This window comes from Podarcis raffonei, chromosome 6, assembly GCF_027172205.1.
Source record: "Podarcis raffonei isolate rPodRaf1 chromosome 6, rPodRaf1.pri, whole genome shotgun sequence".
In the NCBI taxonomy this organism is placed as follows: Eukaryota; Metazoa; Chordata; class Lepidosauria; order Squamata; family Lacertidae; genus Podarcis; species Podarcis raffonei.
In genome coordinates this window covers 42,421,474-42,432,969 of record NC_070607.1, presented here as the reverse complement: position 1 = coordinate 42,432,969, position 11,496 = coordinate 42,421,474, and positions in this window count along the sequence as shown.

The following is an 11,496-nucleotide window of genomic DNA, read 5'->3' as shown; positions in this document are numbered from 1 at the left end:
CAGGCGCCGAGTGGTGGGATTGGCTGGCGAGGGGGGCGAGGGGGCGGGGAGCTAAACACCCGTACCGGCCGGGTGCCTCGGAGCAGCACGAGGCCAGTTGGCGGAGCGAGCGCCGCGCGCCGCCTCCCCGCTCTAGGCAGGCATGCCGGCTGGTTGCTTTCGCCTGGGGGGGGGGGAGATGACGCTGCAAGGCATGCTTTTTTTGTATGGAGGACCCAACCCCCGGTTCTGTTCGTGAACTAACGAATAGTGACCCGTCTCTGGTACTGTGGAGGGTTCCCCGCAAGCCATGCAACGGGGGAATGCCCGTCCTAAATTGCAGTCAGAACAAAGAGGCCTCTTACTCTGATACCAAAACATAGGAGAGGGAAATAACGTTGCAATCCTTTACACACCTGAGAGTTGATCGGTATAGAATTGCGCTTAAGTATTTTGGCAAATGTGCCTCCTCCTCTGCTCATGGGACAACTCGCGTGCCAAGGGAGACTTTCCCCTGCCTTGCCCTGCCTTGCTTGCACACGCAGATACACTTCTGTGGGCTCGGAAATGCAGTTGGCACGCTGGGGTGAAACGGCAGCCAGGGTCTGGAGCAGCACCAGAGGGGCATCCTTTCAGGCCACGTGCTGCCTGGTGGCACCTCGCCTGGAACGTTGTAATCCTGCCCCCTTTGTCCGGGGCACAGTGCCGCGGCACGAGGCGAACCATCTGCAGCCTCTGGGCGTTCGCCATGTTAGAAGCCGTGTCCAAGTTCTGAATCTTCACGTTGCTTGCTAAACAGAGAGCTCTTTGTGAAAGCAGAACTCAATCCTACGCATTATTGTTATGCTCGTTTTATTATGATGATGCTGCGTATTGTTTTGCTGTGTGTTATGTTGTTGTTGTTCTGCTTAAATTATGTTCGTAGTGTTGTATTCCGCCCTTGGATCTTTGGATAAAGGGTGGTATATAAATTGAATAAATTAATAATAATAATTAGCAGAAGAAGTGGGATGAGTGAGTTGGCAGAATTCTTGGTATTCTCTGTAACAGTACCCCCTAGATTGCAGGTGGGGAACTGCAACTTTTGAAAGTTTGCACACACAGCAAGATACAAACATACTGTGTTCTTCTAAAAATAAAATAAATGATGTACCAGTTCTCATATCTTGGTAAGCATGTTGTGGGTGCCATGGGCAGCAAAAAGAGAGGTGCTTGTTTTCTGTGCCTGTGAGTATTGTAACAAAAAGCTCTGCATGCATACAGTTAATGCCAAAACATTCTTCTAAGCAGTTCTAAATAGCCAGTTACAAAACATTAAAACAAAAATCCATAATTAACTACTTTTATATATTTTGGAAAGTCGTTTGGACATCTGTTAATATACAACCAAATTTTGCAAAAGGCTTCCTGCAATTGAGCAGGTTTTCATCTATGTATGGATGCAACTGAGCGGCATAGAATAAAATAATTGTAGAGTTGAAAGGGACCCTGAAGATCATCTAGTCCAACCCCCTGCAATGCAGGGATATGCAGCTGTCCTTTATTGTGATTGAACCGTCAACCGTGGCATTATGAGCACCATGCTCTAGCCAGCTGACCTATCCATTGAAACATTAGAAGATAAACATCCATCATTAAAACACGCAATAAAACAATCCCATTAAAACACAGAAATGAAAATAGGAGATTCAGATAAAGTTATCAAAGTTAAAATCATCTGGCCCTGTACGAAAGCCTGAAAGGGAAGAATAAACATAAGCACTGGAAAATTATATAATGGATGGTACAAGATACAGTGCATCACATCTTCAATTCGGCCTTTCTGCACAAGCCCAAACCATCCTTTGCTAGTCTGTTAGAAAATCTACAACAAAATCTAGACATCAATAGGCATGGCTTGGAATCCAAACTCGGTAAAAGCATGTCTGGAACAGGGGGTTGTTGTTGTTGTTTAGTCGTTTAGTCGTGTCCGACTCTTCGTGACCCCATGGACCAGAGCACGCCAGGCACCTCTGTCCTCCACTACCTCCCGCAGTTTGGTCAGACTCATGTTTGTGGCTTCGAGAACACTATCCAACCATCTCATCCTCTGTCGCCCCCTTCTCCTTGTGCCCTCCATCTTTCCCAGCATCAGTGTCTTCTCCAGGGAGTCTTCTCTTCTCATGAGGTGGCCAAAGTACTGGAGCCTCAGCTTCACGATCTGTCCTTCCAGTGAGCACTCAGGGCTGATTTCATTAAGAATGGATGCGTTTGATCTTCTTGCAGTCCATGGGACTCTCAAGAGTCTTCTCCAGCACCATAATTCAAAAGCATCAATTCTTCGGCGATCAGCCTTCTTTATGGTCCAGCTCTCACTTCCATACATCACTACTGGGAAAACCATGGCTTTAACTATACGGACCTTTGTTGGCAAGGTGACGTCTCTACTTCTCAAGATGCTGTCTAGACCTGTCATTGCCCTTCTCCCAAGAAGCAGGCGTCTTTTAATTTCGTGGCTGCTGTCACCATCTGCAGTGATCATGGAGCCCAAGAAAGTAAAATCTCTCACTGCCTCCATTTCTTCCCCTTCTATTTGCCAGGAGGTGATGGGACCAGTGGCCATGATCTTCGTTTTTTTGATGTTGAGCCTCAGACCATATTTTGCGCTCTCCTCTTTCACCCTCATTAAAAGGTTCTTTAATTCCTCCTCACTTTCTGCCATCAAGGTTGTGTCATCTGCATATCTGAGGTTGTTGATATTTCTTCCGGCAATCTTAATTCCAGCTTGGGATTCATCCAGCCCAGCCTTTCGCATGATGTATTCTGCGTATAAATTAAATAAGCAGGGAGACAAAATACAGCCTTGTCGTACGCCTTTCCCAATTTTGAACCAATCAGTTCTTCCATATCCAGTTCTAACTGTGGCTTCTTGTCCCACATAGAGATTTCTCAGGAGACAGATGAGGTGATCAGGCACTCCCATTTCTTTAAGAACTTGCCATAGTTTGCTGTGGTCGACACAGTCAAAGGCTTTTGCATAGTCAATGAAGCAGAAGTAGATGTCTTTCTGGAACTCTCTAGCTTTCTCCATAATCCAGCGCATGTTTGCAATTTGGTCTCTGGTTCCTCTGCCTCTTCTAAATCCAGCTTGCACTTCTGGGAGTTCTCGATCCACATACTGTTTGAGCCTTCCTTGTAGAATTTTAAGCATAACCTTGCTAGCGTGTGAAATGAGTGCAATTGTGCGGTAGTTGGAGCATTCTTTGGCACTGCCCTTCTTTGGGATTGGGATGTAGACTGATCTTCTCCAATCTTCTGGCCACTGCTGAGTTTTCCAAATTTGCTGGCATATTGAGTGTAGCACCTTAACAGCATCATCTTTTAAAATTTTAAATAGTTCAGCTGGAATACCATCACTTCCACTGGCCTTGTTATTTGCAGTGCTTTCTAAGGCCCATTTGACTTCACTTTCCAGGATGTCTGGCTCAAGGTCAGCAACCACACTACCTGGGGTGTACGAGACATCCATATCTTTCTGGTATAATTCCTCTGTGTATTCTTGCCACCTCTTCTTGATGTCTTCTGCTTCTGTTAGGTCCTTACCACTTTTGTCCTTTATTATGGTAATCTTTGTACGAAATGTTCCTTTCATATCTCCAATTTTCTTGAACAGATCTCTGGTTCTTCCTATTCTGTTGTTTTCCTCTATTTGTTTGCATTGCTCGTTTAAGAAGGCCTTCTTGTCTCTCCTTGCTATTCTTTGGAAATCTGCATTCAATTTCCTGTATCTTTCACTATCTCCCTCGCATTTTGCTTGCCTTCTCTCCTCCGCTATTTGTAAGGCCTCATTGGACAGCCACTTTGCTTTCTTGCATTTCCTTTTCATTGGGATGGTTTTCGTTGCTGCCTCCTGTACAATGTTACGAGCCTCCATCCATAGTTCTTCAGGCACTCTGTCCACCAAATCTAAATCCTTAAACCTGTTCGTCACTTCCACTGTGTATTCATAAGGGATTTGACTTAGATTGTATCTTACCGGCCCAGTGGTTTTTCCTACTTTCTTCAGTTTAAGCTTGAATTTTGCTATAAGAAGCTGATGATCTGAGCCACAGTCAGCTCCAGGTCTTGTTTTTGCTGACTGTATAGAGCTTCTCCATCTTTGGCTGCAGAGAATATAATCAATCTGATTTCGATACTGCCCATCTGGTGATGTCCATGTGTAGAGTCGTCTCTTGTGTTGTTGGAAAAGCGTGTTTGTGATGACCAGCTTGTTCTCTTGACAGAACTCTATTAGCCTTTGCCCTGCTTCATTTTGATCTCCAAGGCCAAACTTGCCAGTTGTTCCTTTTATCTCTTGATTCCCTACTTTAGCATTCCAATCCCCTATAATGAGAAGAACATCCTTCTTTGGTGTCACTTCTATAAGGTCTTGTAAGTCTTCATAGAATTGGTCTATTTCAGTTTCTTCAGCACCAGTGGTTGGTGCATAAACTTGGATTACTGTGATGTTAAAAGGTCTGCCTTGGATTCGTATCGAGATCATTCTATCATTTTTGAGATTGCATCCCAGTACAGCTTTCGCCACTCTTTTGTTGACTATGAGGGCCACTCCATTTCTTTTACGGGTTTCTTGCCCACAGTAGTAGATGTGATGGTCATCCGAACTGAATTCGCCCATTCCCGTCCATTTTAGTTCACTGATGCCCAGGATGTCAATATTTATTCTTGCCATCTCCTTTTTGACCACCTCCAACTTACCCAGGTTCATGGTTCTTACATTCCAGGTTCCTATGCAATATTTTTCTTTACAGCATTGGACTTTCCAGGCATATCCGCAACTGAGCGTCCTTTCGGCTTTGGCCCAGCCGCTTCATCAGCTCTGGATCTACTTGTACTTGCCCTCCGCTCTTCCCCAGTAGCATGTTGGACGCCTTCCGACCTGAGGGGCTCATCTTCCAGCGTCATAACTTTTATATGCCTGTTGTCTTTGTCCATGGAGTTTTCTTGGCAAGGATACTGGAGTGGCTTGCCGGTTCCTCCTCCAGGTGGATCACGTTTGGTCAAAACTCTCCACTATGACCTGTTCATCTTGTGTGCCCTGCTCGGCGTAGTTCATAGCTTCTCTGAGTTCTTCAAGCCCCTTCGCCACGGCAAGGCAGTGATCCATGAAGGGGGGAACAGGGGGAGGGGCGGAGTAAATTTTGATAGATAGGTGGCCCTTTCATGGTCTGGTTTGATTTCACTATAACAGACAGCAGACTTAAAATGCTTCATGTATTCAATATTTCTTTTAGCATCTTTGAAAAAAATTATATCCCAGCTCTTACAGTCAGATGAACCCTGCATTGACCTTGTTGTGAGAATCAAGTAGCTTACCATCAAATATCTGCTAAATTGTGTCCAACCTTCTATATTCTGTAAGTCTTAAAACACAATTTTGCTAAACGTTGATCTAGCACCACTGATAGTTTTTTGTAATACATTGGTACCTCGGGTTAAGAACTTAATTCGTTCTGGAGGTCCGTTCTAAACCTGAAAATGTTCTTAACCTGAAGCACCACTTTAGCTAATGGGGCATTAGCTAATGCTGCTGCCGTGCCGCTGGAGCACGATTTCTCTTCTCATCCTGAAGCAAAGTTCTTAACCTGAAGCACTATTTCTGGGTTAGCGGAGTCTGTAACCTGAAGCGTCTGTAACCCGAGGTACCACAGTACAGTATAATGTGTTTGTGTATACATAGAATCATAGAATCGAAAAGTTGGATGGGACCCCAAGAGTCACCTAGTCCAACCCTCTGTTGTGCAGGAATCTCAACTAAAGCATCCATGACAGATGTCCATCCAACCTCCACTTAAAAACTTGCAGTGAAGGAGAGTCCACACCCTCCTGAGGGAGTCCATTCTACAGTACTGTCAAACAGCTCTTATTGTCAGAAAGTTCTTCCTGCCTGCTGTTTACTTGGAAACTCCTTTCCTTTAACTTGAATCCATTGGTTTGAGTCCTACCCTCCAGTGCAGAAGAAAACAAGCTTGCTTCAGCTTCCATGTGACAGCTTTTTTGATATCATATCTCCTCTCAGTCTCCTCTTCTCCAGGCTGAACATACCCAGTGTTTAGAGAAGGGAGGCTTACTTCATTCCTCAATAGTGCACCGGCTGTGAGATACTGCCAAATGCATGTACAAGACCATATACTGAATTACATAAAGTTCATCTCTACAATGGCTACTCCAAATTGCTACATACCCTGATTTCTCTTCAGATTGCTAGATAGATATACACAATTGAACCTCACATTCTCACACATGGGGTGAGGAGCATTTATATATCTTTCAACATGGAGGCATGTCAACAAATGGTTAAGATGAAATTTGGCTCATACTCTGACTACTGGAAAGTTTACCATATAATAGATATCAGCATTCTGGCACAGAATAAACCAAGTCATACCTGGCAAGGGACTGTCCATGAGGAATGTAGATGCTGGTGTCTCTTTGGCCTTGGCTTTAAAGGGACCTTTCTACTAGCAGCTAAAGAGATAGATCTACAGTTGAAGAACGGAAACCTCATTTATGAGTAGACAGATATGGATGCTGCTTGTTGGAGCCTGGTATCTTTGCCCATTCCCAAAGCTCTGCTTTTAAGCCATTTCTGCAGACTGAAGGCTGGGGAGATGTGAAGTCTTTATATTGCCTCTTTGTGGGCTGCTTAAATGCCTTTGTGAAGAAAACAAGAAGTTGTCTGTCAGGCTGCCTACCTGTGTCTCCACTGTCTCAGAAAGCAACTTGAAAATATATTTGTTTTCTTTCCCTGGTCCCCCCACCCCCTGGAGGAGAAATGCTGCTTCTTATGTCTTAGTTTCATTTGGAAGGTTAAGGCTAAAGTTTCAAGGATTGCTCAGATCAGCCTTGTTGCCACTGGTTTATTGAAAAATTACTTGGTGTACTCTCAGGAGTACACTGAGTTCCATAAATAATTACTTGAAGCATTCTCTTACCAGCAGTCATGTATTGTTTTGCTAACCTTCCAAACCAAGGGCGTGCACACAATATATTTCACAATCTTACTCCATCAGAGCACTTTCCACATTCCATGATAACAATATGCCACAATCTCATTCCAGAGCTATACACGAAATAGTGTGTGTGTGTGTGTGTGTGTGTGTGTGTGTGTGTGTCACTCTAAAAGAGCAGCCTCTCCCCTTGCCACAACAAATAATGCCTGAACTCTGGGTCTTTTACTCTGAGCCCCAGATCTGCTTCCCTTCTTCCCCTTTTAAACTTCTTTGCAGAATCATTGTTTATACGCCAACTGGCAGGGCCAGCCAAAACAGAGCCAGCTTGGGGCAGAGTGAAGCAACCCACCTGAGGCAGCAGAAACCTACAGGGTAGTGTCAGCCCTGCTGCCAGGGATCCATAGTGATGGCTTCCGGGGACACCTTGCAAGATCTTTGGAACAGTGTTTGAAACTCCCATTGTTCTAGGCACATTTTGTGACAGGGAATTTCATCAGCGCCTCCCTACTTCCTGCTACTGTCTGAATGTGTAGCACACAGGTGCTTGCATGGTGTACTTGAATATATCCAGTATTCTGAATTTGCATAAACGGTGTATCCTCAAGTTGTGGAGAAAGGAGGGTTCATCACTGCTCAGTGCTTACGCTTACACAGGTAAGCCACCTGAAGCTTAGTTTGGTGGAGGAGCATGTGGATCGAGTTCAGTTTGATTCTGATGTATCCAGGTGTGTTGGATTTATTATCTGTAATTGGCTTTATTACAGATTATCTGTAATCTGTTCTGTGACGGTTTTATGGCAAAAGGTGGGATTGGAGCACCCAGTGTTCAAAACTCCCATTGTGCTAGGCACATTTTGTGACAGGGAATTTCATCAGTGCGAGCAGGTTCTGAGCTCCGGGAGCAGTGCTGCGCCTAAGATTTCAGACTAAAACTGCAGAGTGGAAGGAAAGGAGGACCTTTTTCTGCCTCCCCACTTCCAGCTACTCTCTGAAGGCTGGAGAAGAGACCCTCCTAAGAATATTAGGGGGGGGCGGGCAGGGGAAGGATTAGACCATGTGAAAGATTTTAGCTGCAGTTCATTCATTTTCAGCTTTGTATTCTTGTGTTTTTTTTTAAAGCGCACCTATACATTCCACTGTTGCGCCCATAACATAGGTTTAAGGTGCCATTTAGCTCCTAGCTTTCATATCTCTGTTTCTAACACTGCTCTGGAATGCATGGAGTTGATGGGTTCCAGGCAGCAGGAGTGGTGGATGAGAAGTTACTGAAGTCATCATTATCGTAAGGTCTTTGAATCTGAGTGATGCTATGAAATGGTTTGTGAGACACATTTCTGGTGACTTTATGAGCACGCCTCTGCAGTGACCATTGTGCCATTTATCATTGTGATTTCATATGGAACAGGATTGAAAGGCATTGAAAGTTTGTTGCAAAGCTCTTAACATAGATCACCTCCCTCTCTCCCTTATGAAAGGCACTACTGTGTCTCGCTTGCATTGGTCTGTATACTTTTTAATTGCAAGCTTTGCCTTATTATCACGTTGGTGCAGTGTGCATCCCTGTGTGGGAAGTCAATTTGAGCAAATGTTGTCCTTACCTTTCCACCTAACATGGTAGCTGGTGCCATGCAAGTTCTGAGGGTATGGTTTCGGAGCTTCAGAGAAATGGAAACAATTCTTGTTTTATACTGGCTGCCTCTGCTATGACAATTCATAAGTCTTTCTCAAGCGTCCTCATAAATCTCTAAACTTCCCCATTTGCTTGAGACCAACGAGAGGCAATGTTTTTGATATTTGAATCCAAGATGGTCTGAAAAATGAGGAAATTACACACTTTGAACAGGTGGTCCATTGTCACTATTTACAGTAGTAGACAGGCCATTAGATGAAAAGCATTTGCCCAATTTGGGGGTGACAACATTCGCTGAAGTAGTGGTGACCATTTCTACCTCTTGATCACTGCTGTGCTCATCCATAACAGCCCAAAGATGTCCTCCATTGGCGAGGTCACAGAAATCAGCACTGACTCAACCAATGGTGATAGAGGACAAGAGGAAACATGCAGTGGCGCAGAGTGGAGTTTCTGTGAAGATGCTGCATGGCACAGTGTGGATTATTTTATATGTTAATATTTTAATCCCAAGGAGGCAGAGACCGAAACCAAAAGTGGGTGGGGTGACCCCTTTCCTCACACTTTCTTTCTGCTACCTCCCTCTCTCCACCCAGATCTTCAGCTGATTGCATACAGAGGGCTTTTGAAATTAGGGCCACATAAAATTTGGCTAAAGGCCTCGTGTGGCCCTAGGGCTGCTGCAGTTTGCCCACTCCTGCCCTAGTGGTTGCATCTCTGCCATGGAAGCAGAGCATTCACAAGTTAGAGATTTGTCAGTTCAACGGAGACTCTTCTTGAGGTTGCTTATTTACACTATTCTCCTTTTATGAAATAAGTTTTGCAAGGGTAGTCTGTGGCCACTTCCCTTCCTGTAAACTGATACATATGAGGCATTTGATCCCTGGGGGTGGGAAAACCCCCCCTATAAATTCAAGTTAGTTGGAGCTGGGTGAAAGGAAGGAGGGAGGAAAAAGTGCTGCATTTGTGTCCCCGTTCAATTCATCACTGCAAGGGCCTGAGATAATGCCTGTCACACAAAACTTCCCAAAATAGAGCTCTTTGCTGCAGAGAAGGTTGCGGGGAGGGAAGGTACAGTATATGAGTTTCAGGAGGCAGAGTCCTTTAGATCTATTAAAAAAGCTGTAAGAATTATTGCTGAGTAGAACGCTTGATTATGCAACATGAAGCCTTCTCTCTGGCTTGTCATATAGCGAGTGACCGAGAATATGGTCCTGGTTTAACACTTTTGAGGGCAGCTCTGCCTTCCCCATCCCTTTGATGGCTGGGTGTGTGTATTAGGATGGCACACAACACATTGCAGGGGAAGGGCCCTAGCTCAGAGGCAGAGCTTTTGCACTGCATGCAGAAGGTCCCAGGTTCACTCTACTGGCAGTCATTACTGAGTTTGATGGACCACTTCTCTGATTCAGAATAAGGCAGCTTCCTATGTTCCTACATAGGTTTTTCTTTGCCAGCCTGGGCTGGGGGAGAGAACTGTTGCTGGTGGGGGGGGGGAGGCTTTGCTGTGGTGGAGGACCCAACTTAATAGTGGTGGTAGGAGAGCCTGTTGAAAGCATGTACTGTACACTATTTTATGACATTTTTGTTGGCATAATAAAGATATTGCCCTGGTATGGACTTTTCCTTATGGACCAACATAGCTACTTTTAATATCCTTGTGTTTATCCTTTCCACAGTTTCTTATAATATGGAATCTTGGGCATTAGTACTATGTACTATTACGTGCTTATTCTTACATTCTAGTAATGGGAGTTGTTTCTTCCAGCCTTTTGCCAACTAATCTTTCAGCAGAAGCTAACTTATTCCCTACAAATTGTTTGTGTTTAGATAGTATCCCACCCATCCAATCTACCAAGTGAAATGACTTTGGGATTGGTTTATATCTTATTCTCTTTAACATTGTATATTACATTAATAACTTTATCCCAAAAGTTTCTTATTTATTTTCAGTCCCATCAAAGATGCTTGGAACATACAGTGTAGGGCCAAACTATGGGATTACCAGCCTCATATAACCAGCATGCTTAAGTTTAATTAACACATGAAGAGGTTAATACCATAGAGTAAGCTGTCCTGCCAGGCTTAGCTATGTCCACTTCCCCTCACCTTGGGATGTAATCAAGCCTTTGTTCTCCCCCAGTCTACCTGAGAGCCTCATAGTGTGAAGAGGTTTGAGCTGGTTGCTCCAGCTCAGCCACATGGCTTTCACCAGCCATTCTTGAGTTCCTTTATACCAATACAGTGGTACCTCGGGTTAAGAACTTAATTCGTTCTGGAGGTCCGTTCTTAACCTGAAACTGTTCTTAACCTGAGGCACCACTTTAGCTAATGGGGTCTCTCACTGCCGCCGCACCACTGGAGCACAATTTCTGTTCTCATCCTGAAGCAAAGTTCTTAACCCAAGTCTGTAACCTGAAGCGTCTGTAACCCGAGGTACCACTGTACTTTAGGAACTTTCACTACTTCATAACTCAGCCAAGTTCTACTGCCTCTGAGCAACTTTCTGAAGCAATCAAACCTGACCTTTGGAGAGTTTGTAAGTGAACCATTTTAAAACTTACCAAAGACGTGTGGTCTTTTAGTATGGTAGGGAAAGAGGGAAACTTTGGAAAGAAACTTTTCCAGGGGGCATTTTGGAACTCCCATCACCCCAGACCAATGGCTGGGCTGGCTGGGCTGGCTGGGCTGACAGGAGTAGGAGCCGAGCACCTCCTTATCCTTCTGGCAGCTGCCCTTTCTCCTTTCCTCTCCATGTCTGATTTATGCGAGGCACTCGCCAGAAACAGGCGTTATCACCACCGCCATCCGCCTGCCTGGCAGAAAACACGTCCAGGTGTACTTCGGGGGAAGTTCTCCCTTTGTCCTCCGGAGGGCGCTGCTGCTAAACGCAAG